Below are 21537 nucleotides of genomic sequence, written 5' to 3'. Positions count from 1 at the left end.
CGGTAGTTTACTCTCACCATTCTTAAAAAAAAAGGTTTTGATGTCTTGGGCCCCTGCTCTGCTGTTCCTACACCTGACCTCTTTCTCAACTCTTTTCTGGTGTCCAGACTTGTGTTTTTTGGGGGGCATACTGACTCTGCTGCAGTTAGCTTCTCTACCGGCTAGCACTTAATTCCGATGAGGAAGAACCCCGGGAAGAAAGAGCCGCGGTGTGGACCAAACCATTTTCTAAGAAGGGGCCAGGGGGGTTATTGAATAGAATAAACATATATATAGAGTATTGTACAACTTGTGGCTTTGTTCGTATGAATATATATTAGTTCAGTGCATAATCATTTTGTCATAGAGGCTACTGGAGCAGTGTGTGGGCCCTGGCTGGCTGTGGGCCCTTAGAATTGTCATCACCTTTCCCCCCTATACGACGGCGCTGGGTCTGGGGGATGTTTTCTGCAGCAAGAGTTGGGCCTCTTGTTCAGCTACATGACAGGGTGAATGCAAATGTTTATGTGAACCTTCTTCGGCAACATTCAATACCTTCACTGCAATTGTCTCCCAATCAGCTGCAATTTTCATGCAAGACAATGCTCCCTATCACACTGAAAAATGGGTTTTGCAGTTACTTGAAGATAAGAATATTGAAACAATTAAATGCTTGTCAACAATGTAATGTCTAAGAAACCCACTACATTTACTGAACTGTGGAATAGACTGAAGAATAACGGACCAAGATCAAACCAGAGCAGTGTGAGAAACTAGTGATGTCCTGTAGACACAGATGTGCTGAAGTCATTCAAAGCAAGGGCCTCTACACTTCCTATTCATTTTTGAATCCTAAAGAAGAAAACATTGTTAATATCTTCTCTTCTGACACAATAGTTACTGTTCTCTATTTTTGCTCACTGTTTTTTTTTCACAAAATAAAGTTTTTTGTTGAAGTGCCTTGGTTATTTGAAAAAAAAAAAACATGCTAGTACATCAGCGGTATAGCCACAAATATTTGATCAAATAATTTGATCAAAATTCTGAACAATAAAAAATAACATTATTTCAGAATAAATCAAGTATTAATACTTTGTTCTTTTTGATGAAATTTTGATCCCCAGTGTATGTTTAAAAAAGGCACTACTTTTTTTGCAGCATATAAGTTATATAGTGAAAAGCTGTCTGTACATCCACAGGTACATTGAAAGGAGGAGGCATATAGATATTTTAAAGGTCACATATTGTAAAAAGTGAGATTTCTGTGTCAATACTGTTTAAAAAGCAGGTTGTGTTGCTATATAAATACTGTGAAAAGTAAAAAAACGCTCAATCCACAAAGAAATGCACACAATGGTATACAGAAACTGTGCAAGCCGTCAAGACTTCTGTACAGCTGTGATGTGACAACTATACTATACTCAGATGACGCTACAGTCATTCCCCAGCTGCAGGGACAGTCCAGAGACACAGAGAGCACAGATGTGGAAGACCCAGAACGTCTGACTAATCGGAACAGACTGGGCTTTATCTGGAGGGGGCTTGAAGGTGCAAAAACAGAGTGTTTCAGACAGAGGGTGAATACAGATATATTCAGACAGACAGTATGAGAAAATGTGTTTTTTTAACATCAAAGCATGTAAACATGTTCTAATAAAAACCCAAAATACAGGTATGAACCTGAAAATAAGCATAAAATGGGACCTTTAAGTCATTATTATCAGGGTTCTAAATTAACACCCGCCAACCAAATGCGGGTAAAAATTCATTTTTATTGGTGTCAATAATAACTTACTGGCCGGTGATGTTCAACATAAGGCATTACATGCATTATACAAGGCTCTGTTCTTGGGCATTTATCCCTGGGGCAGTACTCCCTACATTTCCCATGAACGCTTTGCCGTAATTCTACATGATGGCGTTTCATACGCCCATTGGCTGTGCAAAGTTTGAAATGAAACCAGGGTGAGAAACCATGGAAACGAATGAAGCGTCCAGCAGAAACATAAGGAAGAAGAAGAACGAACGGAGCCAAAGCAGTAAAATAGACTGAAAGAGGAGGGAGTTAGCTAATGTTAGTCAAAAGTTCAGATTAAACAAAATGCCGCGGTGGTTGTGACAGACTTCTGGGGGCTAGAAGAGGAAAAAGACAGGGGACAAGGAAAGAGACAGGGAACAAGGATATCGACAGAGAAACAAAGAAAAGAAAATTTAATGCCAAATGGCTGACGGGTCGATAATGGCTTGTGTTTGATCACAAATATGTTGTCATGTTTTGTCAGGATTGACGCATGTTCACGAAAGAAAAAAACAAAACAAACAATTTCGTGGTGGGAACTAGTAATTTTAAAGTCGAAGCAGTAAAGGACCACAAGAGTAGTCCCCGAAGTCACCAGGAGAGCCTAAGGAACTTCTTAGTCTCTCCTATCAGATGGATGGATAGATGGATAGATAGATAGATCCCAAGCCTGAAATTAAATGTTTGCATTTTCTGTTTATATGTTGCTGTATGTCTTGTAGATAGATGGATAGAGATATATATACATAGAAAGATGGAAAGAAAGATATAGATAGATAGATCCCAAGCTTGAAATAAATATTTGTTGTATATATTGTACTTGATGTGTTTTCTATCCCTTCTTTTTGTTTCTCTCTTCTTTTAGTCAGCATAACACTTGAGGATGTTGTTGTGGGGACATTAAAGAAAGTAATGGGTCTTATTGTTTACTGAGCAAAAAAGACTTGGCACTGAGATTGAATAAATTACACATAAGTCATTCTTAAAGTTATTTATTTACTTTTTACAGTTTTATTACCGGCAGTCATTCTCAGACAGCAGGCCAAGTTAACGGGCCAACTCATCCTCATGTCATGTAAGTAAAAATAATGACGTCCAGTCTGATCCAGTGCCAAATCACACTGATGTATGTTCTGATTCAGCCTGGACCAGATGCAGAGGCAACAGCGGCAAGGCAGGAAGAAACATCAGGAAGAACCAGACTCTTGTTATGCTGGAGGACTTGCTGTTTCTTCAAGCCACGAGACAATCTAAAGAGGAACTCCAGCCTTCCAGAGTCCCTGCTGCTGATCACCTGGGTTGGATCATGTGCCATTCATTATTGGAGTCCCACCCTCAACAGACTGGTCTATATCTGAGAATGTGTGCAAAAGGCTTACAGTAACGTGAGTTGGTGAACTTCAAATTGTTTATGGGCTAATGTTTTGGCTAAGCATTGTCCTCTGACCCTCTTTTGGAAAAGAGGATCATTATAAGCGATCCAGCGGTCAGAAGAGTCATCTAACTTTTTGACTGGATGCACCTTGTCACTCATGTAGTGTCCTGTAAGAGCAGCAGGTAATCTTGTCAAATAAACACAAACTAAACTACAATCTTTTGCAGAGGATAAAGACAAAATAAGACAGAACAGTGTGTGTGTTTTAGTGTATATGAGTTTGTGTGTGTGTGTGTTTGGTTGCTGTACATGATCAGTTCAGCCTCAGGCACTGAACGCCACACCCCCTTCCTCACACCGTCAGTGTGAGCAGAAAGTTGTCCTTCCACACACACACGTAACACACATAACAGGAGATTGTCCATGTCGGACACATTCTTTCTTGCCATTCCTTGAATTTGTCCAGTTAGACATTTCCATTGCCATTTTCTTGTAAGCCATCCTTCTTCCCCCTCTGATGTTAATTATCTTCAAGATTGCCCACTGGCTCGCTGTGAATGCTCTGGACGATGATCTGCTCTATCCGCAAATTGGCTGATTGACGCAGACTTTGTACAGTACAAGGGAGCTGTCAGGGTAAAGTTCACTTGATGTTTGATTTGTGTTCTCACATAGAGTACAGCTCAGCTGTGTAATGTCTAGATAATTTCAGGTTTTCAGTGCATGTGAGAAATGGGCTTGTGTTTAATTTACTCACCCAAGCTAGTCCACCTCAGAGACTCTGACGCGTCACATTTTGGCACTACAGGAAGACGAAAACACAGTCAATAAACATGACAGCCTGGGGGAAGTCAGACAGTGCCTAAACAGACACAAAAAAGTCTAAAACTGTCAGAATAATTATCTTAATAGGGAACTGTACAATGAGAAAGCAAATGGCCACATTCCAGTGCCAAAATATTATTGACTTTCAGTACGCTTTTGTTTGTGGTTCTCAATCAGAAGACTTGTAGCCTAGTTGTGGGCTGACCTTGCCTGAGAAAGCATCTTGGGTGGCCAATGTCTGGCATACTGCCTGGACCAGTGAGGCAGTTAAAATGGGCAGGCAGGATGTCGGTCCTGTAACCAGCGGGCTGATCTTGACCCAGTTAGGACCTTGTTACACTGATGAAGAATTATATATCAATGTTTTTATTTCATTTTTGTTTAAGTTTACAATCTTTATTGACATTTTTTTCCCATTGTTTATTTATTTATGGCTTTTTCACCTGCCTCTTTAGTTATTCAGATTTAATACAACCACATTTGTGTATTTGTGTATTATTATTTATTACATTCTTTGTGTGGAAATGAGGATGTGTGATGGTGTGTGTAATACAGTATATCTATGTATACACCATGGTATTTGTTTTGGGGAATTAGATTACCCTTCTGGTTATGACATGTTGTTCCTAGAGTAGAGGTTTTGAGTTTTGGCATTACTGTACAATAAAAGTGTTGTTTTTTGTGACTATCACAGCCACTAAATGTGGACGGTATAATGCTCAGATACTGTGTGTCTTTGAGGTTTGTTGCATTCTGAAAACGACTTGGGAAAAAAAGAGAATGAGCAGCACATTCTTCTTGTCGGCTCTCTTCTTCACTGCTTGTTCCTCTTCTTCAGCAGGAGCTTTGAACTCTACCACTTTATCAACCTCTTCTGAAGTCCCATGTGGAGGTTTGACAGAGGTGCAACATGGAGTGAGAAACAGGCATTCATTGGTTGATTTTGATATTTGGTAGAATATTTGGTAGAGTGCTCTCCCTTGTTGTTATGAGTCACAGCGACTTGGCTGGTGTTTTCACTGTCAGAGAAAGGCTCAATAATACAGTGACAGCCATTGTTTCTTAGTAAATATCTGGTAAATTTGACACACTGAATCTTTTTGTGAAAATTGCTCTGCAGCAGTCAAAAACTTAAAGCTGGAGCGTCTGAGGAGGTAATTCTGTGGACAAATACAAGCATCGCTTCCTATTCTACTGTTACCACAATTTTATCAGGGGATAAATCATCTGAAGTTATTGTTTTAAAGGTTGAATCCATTTCTAGTCTGCAGTGAACTACAAAGCTTTACTAACACTACCAAGATAAAGACCTCTGCTTTGGGCCAGAACACTGGCAGCTTTCATCTCCCGTAGGTTTCTTTAGCATTTGGGAATCTTTCTCCTTAGAGTTAAAAACTAAAACAAACATAAGAATAAACCATGGCAAACATATTTTGTTTCCACAGTTTAAATACAAATATCCAATATGAGGTTAATATGCACTTCCTGTGAACGCAGGTCGTCAAACCGTCTGTACCGCCAATGAGTCGTCCCTATAGACTTTTCTGCAGAGGTCTTGGCAGCAGGAGGGCCTGAGACTGTGACTGATGATAAACAGAAGTCAATTTTTCTACTGTGAACTCATGTTAGGAATTAATCAGACTTCAGTAAAAGTTGCTGTTTGATGGGATTAATCACTCTCTATAGTGAATAAAGCATGTTAGTAAGCAAGAAACATTCAGGTCATTTAATTGAGCAAAAATGCCAAACATTCTCCGGTCCCAGCCTCAGGAGATAATTTGATGTTCTTTTTCAGTTTAGCATAATTAAACCTAATTAAATTGAACATATTTTAGTCATAAACTGTTAGTCGGACAAAACAAGACATTTCAAGATGTCATCTTGGGCTGTGGGGAATTGTGGCTGGCATTTTTTTTCAGTACACTTAATTGGCTAAAATTAATAGATTCATTGAACATTCAAGAAGAGATGTTGTATTTGACTAACTTAGTTAAATCTAGGTTTGTCGATTACATATGCTGTCGCACGAAGACGGTGGCACCGCCCAATGTGAATCCCATTCCCTACATATGCATGGTTGTCTTTTTCTGTCAGCTCTCTGACTGATTTCTTAATTGCCTAGGTACTCCAGTTCTGTCATTAATTTTTTTCTTGTCTCACTTGGGCTTTCTCTTATCTCTGTACATTTCTGAAGAGAAAACACATTTTTACACTATCTTTTCGTGATATTGTATCTTAGCACGATACTATAGTCATCAAGTGCATATTTTAACTTGTGCTCAGTAAGATTTTTATCTATTTAATTGTCTTTTAAGTTACAATCTACCAAAGAGTGAGTTAAAACAATGCTGATTGATCATATGACCCATTAATCAAAGCACTTCTACTTGCCTTTTTTGCCGAGTATTCCAATCTGGGTGTCTATGGCAGCATCCTCGGGCTTGTAATCGGAAATAGGGAACCTCAACTTCTGAGTTGTAGTAAGGGCAGAAGTGTTATGGGAAACATCGTGTGTGTGTGTGTGTGTGTGTGTGTGTGTGTGGATTCAAGAGGGTAACATATAGGAGACAGACTGGAGAGTAGAATGTATGTCAAAGTTTACAAAATAACTAAAAATAACTAAATAAAAATGAATAGTCAAAAGATGGAAAGTTCTGAAGGTGCTTGGCTCCTTTTATTTAAAGCTGAAATATTTAAAAAAGGCCAGTGTCTTCAACCATGACAGTTTGTAAAATGAGTTTGTGACCAAGGCAAGCCAAAACTAAACCCCGCCTACCAGCTGCTCGCCCAGACAAAGTTTCTCAATTTAAACCTACCTAAATGGTACTAATGTTTCTGAAAACTCTTTATGCAAGAAATATGCAATTCAGTAACATAATATTGATTCATATTTGATCAGTGCTGCCTAGTTTTACAGTTTGATCATCGTTCATGAGCAGTCATTGACACTGTTTCAGAGACTCCTCTGTTCTGATTGGTTGTCTGTCAGGTACAGTGGATCTAGCAGATGAGATTAGGAGCAGTCAGAGAGGTTGAGTGGCATTACTATTTCATAGATCATCTGTCTTTTTGTGCTGTTGGCATGTAGTGACAGTTTCAGCAAATAGGTAAAAAAACATACTTTTTTACAAAAGTTACCAACTTCACCTTTAAAAAACCAGACTATGCTATCAGACTGCATACATGTGTCATGGAAGAATGGGAAGCTTGATGGGGTGTGGCAACATTAAGAATTTTCAATTTAGCCTCACCCCTGCCCCATCTCTCATCTATCAGTCAGTTGATTCAGAAAGCATCCACAAAATCCTCATATGCAGTCTGCCTATTAGACTAAAATGATCATCCTCCTGACTACTCTGTGCTGTCTGGCTGAAAGAGTCCAAAGTGGCTGGCTGCTGCTCCCTTTCAGACCTAATGGAGGGGAGATCCAACTGGAAATGGATGTCCTGTCATTCTCCACTCAAGCATGTTTTGTCCACTTGCCATGTTGAGAAAAAAGGCAGAAAGAATTTAATCTGTACACCAAGTAATTGGTTAGTCTCAAATCTACTGGAGCAATATATAACCATCTTCTCTCTCTTTTGTACAGTTTGAACAGAAAAAGTTGTGTAAATGGTGCATGCAGTAACTGAAAGGATTTAATAGTATGATTTTTAGAGACCTTACAGTGTGTAGTTTGGGGTGTATCCTAAACTAACCTTTCTAAAATGATGCAAATAAAACAAACACTCTCAGTGGAGTGTTATTTATTTAGTATTTAATTATTTATTGTTGTTTTCATTCAGCTATTTAAGATGTCTTGTTAGTATTTCATCTTATATTCAAACCACAAAGCAAATTCAACTCAATTAAACCCTCATATGTTGAACAGTGTACAAAGCTTTGTATCACCAATCTCTTTCAATTACAGATGTAAAAAACCTGCTATTAATATAACTAATTTAAACATGGTGTTTCTAACATGTGTTACAGTTTATCAAAGTTAAATTGTGATGCTTCGGTATACATTGGCCTGCTATCATTCAATAGGCCAAGAGTGGAGTGATATTGTTAGAGCCACTGTTTCTCAGAACTAGGAACCAAATTGTTAAAGATCCCCCTCAATTCAATTCAATTTTATTTATAGTGCCAAATCATAACAAAAGTTATCTCAGGACACTTTACAAACTAGGTAAAGACCACACTCTATGACTTATTTATGATAAACATAGACCCAACAATCCCCCCGTAGAGTACGGTGGCAACGAAAAACCTTCCCTATTACAGGCAGGAACGTCGGACAGACCCAGCTCTGTGGAGGACGGCCATCTGTCTTGACCCCTCCAGGCGTGTAAAAAAAATAGTCTGCTTGGAACAATAATGTATGTCTGATATGTTTTATCCACAGTAGTATACATTCTACGTTAAAATTGTTAAAAGTCCCCTTCCACTCAAAAGTGTGTTTTTCTTGTTTTTGTCCTCTAAAATGTCTGATGTTTAGACACAACACCGCCAAAGAAACCGGAAATGTGCAGAGGACTGTCAGTGTAGACAGCGAAAACACACATATCCCCAGGTACACAGAGTAGATGTGTTTCCAGCCCCTTCATTTATTTTTTTACTTTATATGTGGGAAAACCATGTTAAAATATTAATCATAGCAGAGCAGTTTTAACATACTTTAAAATGTGTCTGTAGTGGGAATTTATAACGGCCTTAACTACCTTAAGTTTCTACATCACCCTTGCATGAGCAAATTTGACTTTCAAACTAGTTGTGGTGTCTCAATTCATGCTTGACGGCCCTTAAAATCTGATTATCAATGATGAAAGTACTTCCAGCAGATACATGTGAAAACAGCCCTCCACTGTGAAGCTCAATCATTAAACTGTGGGAACAAAAAGAGAAAAACATATGTTGAGTAGAGTGGGACTTTAAAATCAAGGGCTTTACTGAAGATGTAAAGATGTTAAAATACTACCTATTGTTTCATTCTTCTTATTCTTTCTCTCCACCATCTGCCAGTGTCAAAAAAGTATACAGTTTTACCAACCCTTTTGTTGTTTTGTGCTGCAAAGCACATTATTTCCCATCAAATTCTTCACAATACATGTTGTCAGGGGAGCCTTCACCCAGCAACATTTGTCACTAAAATTGGCCTTTTAAGTGTTTCTAAGTCATTGCAAAATCAGTTGTGCATAAGAGAGGCAACCCAACACACTTTGTGGGCTGAGCATGCAACAATGAGAGAAATGCCATAGAAATGGGTCCCTGAGAGCTGCCTTTCTCCAACAGTTTCCTTGTCTCTATGGACACATCATCTTTCTGATAGTTTCTAGGCTGCATTTTGGCCCTGCGACAGATGATGGAGAGAGACACCCATCTACTCTTATCTATTCAGGAGGGCAAACAGCTGTAAGTATTTTATTTATCCAACTTTTATGACTAAATCAGTGAGTAATATTGGATTTTTTTAATAAGGTTAAGCAAGAAACACACCAAAATCTTGACAAAACGTTTTTTTAACTTGTTTGCCTATGGTTTTCAGTAAGAATAGAGACAGGGAAGAGGTTGATTGATGCGCTTGGCAGAGAGAGATAGAGAACACAGAATATTGTTGAAACAGTCATCTGACATTATAATCCATATTTAGTTCAATTTTTTTCCGAAGAAGAACGTCCTTCAATCCTATTGCTTTTTCTTTAGTACGTTTAAACTAACATCTCTTCTGTCCTTCTGTCACACCTCCACTATCCAATTCCCATCGACTCATCAATAGATTGTAAATTCTACATTTTCAAACATTTTAAGAAATTATACTTCTAAAAAGTGGTGGGGAGTGGGGACAAACTTTTCATTTCAAAAAGTGGTATTTGTAGTCATTTGTATCATTCAAGATTTGTATGGCTGACCTCACAACTAAAGTAAGTGCTGCAGCGTGATGTTTCAAGTTCAATACTAGACCTCGAGGGATAAAGACGGTTAGACTGATTTCTATACATTTTTTATCAGCCTTCTCCCTGTTTCATTTCAGTTGACAGGTATGCTGTGGGGACAACACAGCCATTCTACTGCAAATTAAATTCGATCACTTATGCAGTACGTGTCAGATCGGAGAATGCTCCATACTACATTTGTGTCACAGTTTTCCAACTCGATCTGCTCTCTGCAGTGCTGCCAGTATGATGACTATAAAAAGAGTATTCTGTCTAGAATGGTCATGTCATAAGCAATTTTTTCCATGTGGGAGATCTGGTGAACTCAAGAAACCACTAACGTAGTGAATTTTTAAACCTGGCAAGGCTGCTGATTACGTGTGTGATAGTATCGCTTACAACTGCTATGCCGATGACATGCAGCTTTACTTCTAAGTTAAACCTAATTACCTTAAAAACCTTAGCAGCCTTCATGACTGACCAGCTTTTGTTACTAATTGGAAGTCTCATAATGTCAGTTCTGACAAAACAGACAAATCTGCTCCATGTTTCTAGAGGTGACCTTGCTTTTGCAATTGTTGATTGTACAGCCTTCCTCATTTCATCAGATCTGCTGAATCTTTGGTTTATATTCGTGGCTGCTGAAAAAGATTTACCTGTATATATCTTTTTCAAAATATCTTTTTTATAAATACTCTGGCTTTAGTTTTGTTTAATTTTGGCTGTATGCCAGTAATAATGTAAATTGAAGAAGAAGTAGTTTACCATTCTTGAGCAGTAAATGTCCTCTTCTACTCCCCCCTTTAACGATCACAGGAAAATTAGCCTATGTGCTATACTGCGATTGCTGCTTAATAAGAAAGAACAGCAGCAATATAAATAATATTCCCAGGACACAATGTGGGTCCATTTTGAAAACTGTAGGCTATTAAAAGGCAGAACCAGTTAAGTGATTAATTTTAATAAAGTTGAAAGATTTTGCTCCTTACTGAACTGTTTTATTGGACACATTTTGTCATGGAGTAATTTGAATAGCTTTGTTTAATAAGCTTGGTCAGTGTCTTCATACTTCTTTCCAGATATGAGTTACTACTGGAACTCATTTCAAAATGCATTCATGGATTCTTCTGTTCTCACTTCTCTCCTGTATTGTTTTTATTATCATCCTTATCTTTCTAAAAAACATAGTCATAAATGACAAAAACTGGCAGATCCCAAATGCCATTTATTAGTAGCTCGCTCAATAGGTTGTTTTCCATATTATTTGTAAATATGTTGTCTATAAAAGTGGCATCATGTGTTGTTACTCTGCTTAGTTTGGTGATTACTGGATATGAACTCATGCCATACATTTTATCAGTAAATTGATCAGTATTTTGTTTGTTTGGATTTAACGGATCTATATTTAAATCACCACGAATAAACAAAACATTGCGAACATTTCTTCATTCCTGTCCATCAATATTTCTATATGTTAAATCCCTCCTTATACACATTTCCCATGCAGAATTATATGGTAATGGTAACAGTAGTTGAGATGCTTTCCAATACTTTGAGGGTTTCAATACAGCTTGAAATCCACACCCTTCTCAGAGTTGAGCAAGGTTTCAGATATATAAACCTATAAAATTGAATGATTTCTTGAAATGACTGAAGTATTTCTTGATATTTTTGAGATTTGCATATAAACTCCTGTTGTTGAAGTGAATAGTTGGACCGTGATAACAAGGGCTTCCACTGCCTTTTTGGTGCTTCAGAGCGTACGGAGCTGCTTTGACAAAAAGACAAGAAAATAAATTCTAATTAAAGGCTTTGGAGCATGTAAACACACATCTTATCGGATCACATTAATTAATGTGTCTATCCTCTCCCACTCGATGAAAACTTTGCAACCTGCGATTGAAGTCACCTGGATCTTGTTCTGTTGTCCGTGTTCTTGTTGGTGAGGTATTCATTGATGTACATGTCGGTCCTCTATTGTTTATACACACTTTGAATATGTATGTGTATGTTGGTAGGTAGGTAGAGATGTATGTATACTTGTATTTGCACGTTCTTTATTTGAAGCACTTCGAAAAGATGTTTTAAAAAGTGCTAATGATTATTTATATAAGGTTTTAAACAATTAAATAATATATATTATGTAGAAACAACTTTTCAAAACCTCTCTCCTCGCCTCCAAAAGACTTCACATATTTTTTATACACTCTCATCACCATTATCTCCCCAGGTACAGTTCATGCATTATATACCTGTATGATTAGTATGAAGTCATATAAACTAGAGTCCCAAGCCCTAATTGGTGACTATTTGGAAATCCATGACTGCTTTGACGTCTGCGCCTGCCTATCTTTTCAATGCTTCATTAAAAGCTTCCTGTACATTATGCAGAATTCTGTGCACCTCTCTGACATATGATAAAGAGCCTTCCCCTAGCTGCTGCGTGCGTGTGAAAGGAAGAAGAAAGGTTTAAACATTTCCTGCTCTCAGATGAATCACCTGTGCATTGTTTCATAATTAATTAGCCCATAAAGAGACTGAACAAAAGAAAAGGAAGAGGCAGCATCTTGCGAATCCACCAAGGTAATCAACATCCCTCCCTCAACCTGTAACATCGCAGCTTTCTCCAAATAATTGCTTCTTGCACCCGAGGGGGCGTGTTGGTCCTGTGTTTGCTGTTTACATGTTGAAAGGTACGACTGAGTGAGTTATATTTAGACCAGGACTTGAATTCAAAGGCTCAGCTGTATTTAACCACCTTGTGAAAAAAAGGTGGAATAGAACTATAGTGTGTATATCTTCTGCCTGTCGATGTCTTTGTTTAAGTTTTGCCTAAAACATTTTCAAAATGAGAGCTGGCCCAGCATTCCAAAACACTTTACTGTAAAGAAGTACCATAGCTGAAATATCACAGGGGCTTTCTTGTCCAATATGGTCATGCATGCAACTACCCAGCCTCTGAAACTTGTATTTGTCAGCAGCCCAGGGAGAGTTGTCAGAATGAAATAGTTTAATGCAAAATAGATGCATCCCCCATGGTTTGTTTAAAATAGCAGCAGCCATTACCACATAGGATTCATTCGTGGAGCCAAGCCAAGGAAAGATCAGGGGAGTTAGAAAGTTATCATCCTTGCACCGCATTCTGCATTTGGATACACATGGGGGCGCCGCCCAATGAAATATGGCATAACAAATGTAATCAAAAAATATGAGCTCCAAAGAAATTTGATGGAGATAAATTAAATATTGATGGGTCATTGAAAAAGCTGTCCTTTCATGTCTCTAAGTTTAATGTCTCAGGGTGTGATTTTCATTTGAATGATGGGACACAAAAAGCAATAAATAATGTATTTACTTATTTTTGATAGTGGAGCTTCATGAATATTAAGGGATTCAACTTTTACATCTTTCATTAGATAGCCATTTGTGTCTAAAAAAAAGTAATAACACTATGCTGTCAGGCAGGCAGGCTATTAAACCTTAAGGGAATGTTAAAATATTTGGGAAAATGTGCCTATTCACTTTCTTGGCAAGAGTTCGATGTCATGTCTGTGTGTTGAATATGAAGTCCTGTCTCACACAGGCTCCACCCTCTACCGGGCTCTATGGGTAATACTCTCCTCCAATAGCCACATTCACTTTTTTTAAACACGTAAAAGACATATTTTCTGTAGTAGAACAAAACATGAAAATCTCTTCAGCTTTTATTAACCACGGACTTTGTTTCAGGCGTCTAGCCCGTTTAAAAAAAGGGGAACTAAGTTTTAGGACTCGTCTCAGCAGCACTCTATACATTTTACTAATTAACATGCTATATCCTATTTTTTTTTTATTTTTTCAAACCAAAGAATGAAAACATACATTTGTATTGTTACAGTATGAGGGGTTCTGTGTGGGACTATTGTTCTTTAAAACTGAGCTAACCAGCTGCTAGTGGTTGCTTCTTATTTCCATACAGACATGACAGCAGCATCCATCTTTTTATCTACCTTATATATGTTGGTGAATAAATGTATTTCCCAAAATGTCTAACTATTCCTTATATATTGCAGATAATACCTAAATCTGAAATCCTTAAAATTGAATTATAAAATTCTGCTTCATGCATATTGAGCTGGCCTCATATTCATCTGGGCTTTTGTGCATACAGTCCTTGCACAACACTTGGAGTATCCTGATAAGATTTTAATGGGCACTTGTGCTTCTTGCCTCGATCCCCTGCCAGCCTTTGCCATGACCAAGTGAGAGTGAACAGTCAAGGTCAATAGCTGATAACACTCTTAACCTAATACTGACCTCATGGCGGCTTGTTTCACTTGAGGGACTTCGCTGCGGTGGAGGCGATTTGTCATGTTCGAAATATAACCGGCAATTACCCTGCATCCTTATAGGCATCATGTATCATTGACTCTCAGCAACTATCTGTGGACCTCACAAATCCCAGCTGATCCAAATAGGCCAAACATAGCCTCCACGTTTGAGTTTGACCTCAAATATGGAGGGGTTTTTTTTATGTATAGAAAAATTAAGACCATGCCAGACTGGGAAGAGTGTATTCAGCAGCAAACCATACCCTAACAGGACTGACAGAGATATTTTACAAGTCTAATATTGAGTCTTTATTATTTGGACCCAGAGGGCTCAGTATTTGGTCAATAATTCATCGCTCTATGTCATTAAATTTTAAATATTTTATTACTATCATTAAACCACATCTTTCTTGATGTGCTATAATCCCAAGAAGAATTGTAACCATTCGTTTATTGAGCTGCTGTTGATTATTAAGAAAGAAATCAGATGGTGTGCCTGGCATGATAATTATCCACTGGCAATAAACCTAAGCAATTAAAATGTAGTAGGAAAATCTGGACAACTTTCTTCTCTTACACACCTTCACACAGTGCCTCATTCCTTCCTCTCCAACATCCTCAATACATCACCTTCACATATGGGTCTAAAGTGGGTCAGCCTATGCTTCCCTTGCTCAGTGGGAAAGAGCGTATGCATTCATCATGTGGTGTAAGCTCTTTTTTTCTAGACACAATTATCCCTAAACAATGGCACTTGCACAAAGATTTCTTTCACTTTGAAGTGGTTAAAAGTTCCAGAATATATAGATGCCTGGCTCAGCGTGAAATACTTTTGACTTTTGTACAGATTTAAATGTCCATTGGCAAGTTTTATGATCCTTAAACCTGTAACTTCAGTGCTACTATTAGATAAAGTTGTGAGATGCATAAGTTCTGCAGGCCATTTCTAAATCCAACAGTGGTGCCTGAGGCATCATTCATGACAAAAGGTAAGGGAATCCCCATACACTCCAGCAGCTCTCTGGGTTGGGTGGACACAATGTACAGGCAGATGCAGGTACAGACAGGTTCATACTTGTATTTTGAGTGTCTATGAGAACATGTTTACATGCTTTAATGTTCAAATAACACCTGATTTTTCTCATACTGTCTTTCTGAATATACCTGAATTCACCCTCTGCCTGAAGAGCCCAATATGCTCTCTGATTGGTCAGAGTTTCCAGGTCTTCCACAACTGCACTCTCAGCATCTCTGCACCGTCATTGCAGTATACTTGTTTAAAGACACAGTTTCTCAATAAATGCTGCAGTTTCCCTATGGATTGGGTGTTTTGATACTTTCACAGTATTTTGTATAAAAATAGACATGGAAATCTCCCTTTTTACAATATGGGACCTTTAAAATAAATGTTGAGAATATTAATTAAAGGTGTCAATTCAACACTATGGTAAAGTGACCAATGTTGTTATTTCAGATCATATTATATTAAAGCAATTTATTCATGATATTGAGACCTGCATTATTTGGTAACCCAACCAGGATTAAATAAAAAATGTAGAGTTTAAACATTGAAACATAAAAGGGAAACTGAATGTAATGGGTGACTTGGTTAATGAATGTCTTGCCTGTTTACTACATACATACGGCACAATGTTTGCTGTATTATGCCAAACAAATAGAGCATTTATCCTGACCTGACCATGATGTTGTCTGTGTCTCAGAGAGACATCTCCATCCAAAACCAGAGATTATCATGAATATAACAAAAGAAAAAATGCTTGTCTCCTCCATTTCATTAGAGCTGAGCCAGCAGGCTGCCCCTCCTCTCTGTGTAGCTCCAGGGGGGTCGCATCATCCCCATGCTGTCGTCATGCCTGGATGTGAGGGAACATATCCTTCCAGACAGAGAACCAATCTGAACCGCAGGGGGAAAGTCACCCCAAGGCTACCAAAGACACAAAACTGCAAATGGGAATCCACAATGGAGAGACAATGTTCTTCTTTTTTTGAGAAACAAATGGTACAAATGATGCCATGGATGGCAGACCTGGTACGCTTCCTGCTCACACTGTGGCCTCCCTGGCACTGCAGTATTTTTTTCGTTCCCTCTGTGGACTATGAGCACGTACTGGCTGGAACAAAAGGCTGGTGGGTTGTTGTTTTTTTTTAATTAGATCTCTGACATATACGCCCAGAGCATTTTGAACATAAATGTGTGAAAACTTAGATATTTTGGCAGCTTCCACTTGTGCCCTTCTAATTAATGACATTCAGTCAACATTAACCTTTCTGAATAAAGACACAACATAATTCTCAGTATTAAAATTAATGATTCTGTTTCTCAAGGCTTGCCAGCAATACTTACCTGCTAGACAGTTAAGGCTATTCTTACCTTTCTGCTGTTATGTTGCACAGCACTTTCAAAAAATTGAACATGAACAGATCTGCCTCCCACCCTCTTCCCCCTGCCTGACCTCTGACGCTCCCTCCTCCCCTGACACGTGCGGTGAGAAAGTGAGCAGCCCAGGCGAGACGGCTGGTTTGTTTACACTTATCGGTGACGTTAGCGCTGACACTAACAATAATCGTCCTTGCACAAATAACATAGTATTACAGAACTATAGTAACTGATAACTGAAACTCCACGACCATCTAATTTCTTTTTAGCTCTGAATGAAGCTGCATTAGACTCTGCCATCGCTGGAAAGCAGAGTCAATTTTGACTCGCATCTTGCCTCTTGACGCATCGGTTCTTTGCCGTTCCTTGCTATCTCTCACAGACTACTCTACCGCTCTGCCGAGAGGCGTGCAACTCGCAAACAGTGACATGGGCAGGCAACTGGAAGGGACTCTGCGACGATGACATGCAGGAAGCTCGGCAAAAACATTTATTCTGACCCAATAATATGACTGTTCAGACTTTTATCATAAATATATGAAACTGAAATATTAATGTGTTTCAACACCTGGATTTCTTTTACATTTTAGTGTGTCTTACGCTTATTAGGAGCATTTTAAGATTACACGTTATTACAAGTGTAAAAATGCCAGAAAGGTAGAATTGCTTTAAAGTAAGTTACATTTTTATTGACAGATACAGTGTCTATAGAAAGTCAAGATACCCTTTTGAAATAGTCACTTTTTTGTTTTACAACCTGAATTAATAATCCATAAAAAATATATTATTCCAGCATGATTTACACATTTTGCCATACAACATTCAAGTGATTTTTTTTTCTCCAAAATTTCTGTAAATTAATAAAAAAATAAAAACTAGAATAGCAGGGTTGGGAAAGTGAGTCCCCAGATTTAATACTTTGTGGAGGCACCTTTTGCTTTAATTACAGCCATCAGTCTGTTTGGATAGGGTCTACAAGCTTTGTGCACCTAGACTGGGAAATATTTCCCCATTCTTCCTGCAGAACTGTTGTTCAGTCAAATTCTGTGGTGATGGACTGCACTCTTCAAGTCCATCCACAGATGTTCTGTAGGATTCAGGTCAGGGCTCTGACAACGCCACTCTGGGACATTCACCTTTCTGTCCTTTAGCCACTGTGTTGTTTTTATAGAGGTGTGTTTTGAGTCGTTGTCATGCTGGAAGGGGATCCACCTGCCCATTTTCAAGTGTCTAACAGAGGGCCGTAGGTTTTCCTCAAGAACTTGGGTGTTCTTGGCAGCATCCATTTTCCCTTCAGTCCTGACCAACTGCCCAGTCCCTGCTGAAGAGAAACAAACCGACAACATAAAGCTGCCACCACCATGCTTCACTGTAGGTATGGTGTGTTTTGGGTGGTGTGCTGTGTTTGGTTTCTACCAAACATAGCGCTTGGAGTTCAGCCCAAAAAGTTCTATTTTGGTCTCATCTGACCATATAACCTTTTGCCACATGGCATCAGAATCTTCCGTATGTTTTATTTTACCATACTCAGATTCAGAAGAGGCTTCTTTCTTGCCACCCTGCCATACCAGTAGAACTTGTGATATTGTTGTCACATGCACAGATTGACCAACCTCTGCCATTCAGACTTGTAACTCCATCAAAGCCACCATGGGCCTCTTGGTAGCTTCCCTGATCAATCTTTTCCTGGCTCGGTCACCAAGTTTGGAAGGGGCCGATCTAGGCAAGGTCTGGGTGGAGCGATATGCCTCCCACTTCTGGACAATACTCTGAACGGTGTTCAGAGGCATAGTTAAAGCCTTTGAACTCTTTTTATATCCTTTTCCTAACTTGTGCCTATTCACAACTTTATCCCGGAGCTCTTTTGAAAGCATCTTTCCAACCATGGTGAATTATTTGTGTTACCATGCACTAAGAGGAGTGGAATCCTCAAAAAGACCACATTTGATGTCAGGTGGAGGCCAATTAACTTGGTGTGTAATTTGGAAGGTGATTGGTCACACCTGAGAATGTTTATAATGGTAATTTTAAAGGGACCCATCACCTTTCCAAAACACATTTTGAAAAAAATTTAATTCATTTTAATGTATGGCAAAATGTGTGCTAGAAATTTTTTTTTTTAAGTATTATTACTATCAAAGGGACTATTTCAAAAGGGTATCATGACTTTCTACAGGCACTGTACATGTGCATTTGAGTTTTTTTGTAACATCTGTTGGAGTAATTATCGGGGGGTTTAATCTCCAAGCTTCACTATGTAGTGTTACAAACAGTCTCTTTGTCTGCGAATGACTTTCTGGAAAACAAAAGGAATAAACATCTGTTCATGAATAGCCCTTTAATATTTAAAACATGGATATCTTTTTTGATTTTTACTTAAATACCCTGCATATTGAGTTTAAATTAAAAAGGAAAGAAGAAATATATTTCTGGGAATAATTGGTTGATTAATGATGGCTGTGGGATTGGAAAAAAATGAGAGTGAAGCCATTGTCCACAAAGCACAAAGGTTAAACCAATGTTCTACTTCCATACACTGTTTGAAATTGAATGTACACACGTGGGATCATAAACACTGAACCACTGGTATTTTCCTTTCACCCAATACTTTATTGAATCTCAAAATCTTTCCCTTATACAGCAGCACCATCTCAGCTTATGAATCAGCTGATGTAATAAAAGCACCTGTGATGTAGCTAAAAATGAGTATACATCATGGTCAGGGGAGGAGCAGTTGTCATAAATAAAAAAGAATGTAGTTTATTTTGCACAGAAATGTAAAAAACTATGAAAGGCACCTATACAAAACAGTATGTTCTTCATTTTTGTCAGGAAGTTAGAGGTAGATTTTTAGCTGAAGACTGACTCTCTCATTAAAAATAAAATAAAACCAGACAGTAAAAAAGGCTGACAGCCTCATATCATATTAATATTAACTGATGTTAATTGTTTAGGAAAGAACAGGGACCTCAAGGCATTCTCATGCAAACTGTTTACAATAATGAGGCCCGACAGTTATTTAAAGTAACTCAGTATTAGTAAGTTATTCAGTTATTCAGAACCATAAAAAGTTATGAAGAACATAATTCTCAAGTATCCCTCTAATAATTATTCAACCTATTTGCACAAGGTTGCATCAGACTTTGAGTGACACCTTAGTCTTCTAAAAAAAACTCAGGTGTTGCATTCATTCCAATAAGTCATCTATTTATAGAAACAATTCAGCTTGGGATTTATTTATTTTTTGTAAATTAGGCAATGAAGTTTGGTGACAATAAAGACGTTCAATGACAGCTTATCCAGTGTGTGTGTGAAAAGTTCAAATCAAGAATGAAGAGTGTATTAAAACCTGAAAATTGGAAAATAAGTTCTTAATAGACTTTTACTTTATAGTGAATTACTCCAGTTCCTAAACAGCCCTGTACACCTAGAATGAAATGTATTCAAACAGTCTCATTCAGTGCACATCAATTTGACGCAACACTGCAGCAATCACCCCTCATTGACATTCAGACGGTTTCACGTTTCCATCTCTAAAATCATTTTCAGTGACAGTGAAAGCCTATTTATGTAACAGATGACATCATATGACACAGATGACTTAACTCCCCAAGTGGGGGAGTTCAGCATGCTGCTGTACTAATATGCTAACACATTTACACCTGCGATATTGGCTTATTTATGTCCATTTTATCCAACTGTAAACAGGTCAGTAAGTGAAAGTCAGTCCTAATGGGGTTTTTCAGCATGCCAGCCTGAGCCCGACATAGCAACAGAGTCTCACAGGAACTAAATGTGATCATCTAAATGATTTAAGTTGTCATCAGTGTTGTCCATGGCAGACAGAGATGCTTTGAAATGTAATTACACAGTAATTGACACCCAGCTATCACTGTTGAACTACATTCTCAATGTAAGATAAGTAGCAATTTACTTGCCATTTTCCTCCTAAATCCTGTTTTATACTTAAACAATGTTTGATTCATGCTTAATCATCTTCTGTTGATGATAGTTTTATAAGGTGCTTAAGTAACTAATGTTCTCAAGTTGGAACTGTACTCGGGCTTAACAATGTTTAGTTGAAGATGCATTCATGTGTAGCACCGTAGAGGAGTTCTAGACTCTAAATAGAGAAAATAGTATCTAGTATAGTATAGTAATTAAAAAAAAAGACTTTGGCACATTTTTTTGTTGTTTGCTGAGGCAATCCATACCTTTCCTTGTATTGCCCATTTTATCAATCAGCCCTTGTAGCTATTACATGCTAATTTTTCATAGAGAAAGATTAATGGCTCCACTTCAAGTTCTTTCATTTGTTTGGTCTAATATTGTTGTTACTCTGAGGGTATGTGGTTGCTAAACTTAAGGTAGACTCTTAAATACTGTAGGCTATTAGTGCTGCAATGATGTTCCAGTATGTTATTGTTGCATGATACTGTGCTTTTCACTGTTGAGTTTGGTTTTGAGTTGGTCAGCATGTTACAGAGAGATCAGAACATACTGGTGCTGGTCTCAATTCAAAGCAAATACTGTTTGTTTAAGGTCCCATATTGTAAAAAGTAACATTTACATATCTTTTTTATTCTAAAGCAGTTTGAGGTGCGATATAAATACTGTGAAAGTATCAAAACACTCAATCCACAGAACGTTACCTGTTTTCAGAACCTCTGCCTATACCATATATAGGTCGAAGGCATGTCTACAGTGTCATTCCCTAGTTGCATTGATGTTTCCAGGAGCACAGATGCCAGAGACCCGGAAACGCTGACTAGAAACATCAGCATGTAAACACGTTATATTAGAAACCAAAATTCAAATATGAACCTGAAAATGAGCATGATATGGAACTGTTAATTTGGATCGACATGATAAAAAAATAGTTCAGGTGGTGACATAAGCACTGATGTAGTCTACCTTCCTATCTCTATCTACCCTAA

Source organism: Echiichthys vipera (assembly GCF_963691815.1).
Source record: "Echiichthys vipera genome assembly, chromosome: 10".
Lineage (NCBI taxonomy): Eukaryota > Metazoa > Chordata > Actinopteri > Perciformes > Trachinidae > Echiichthys > Echiichthys vipera.
Note: the sequence above shows the minus strand (reverse complement) of the source record.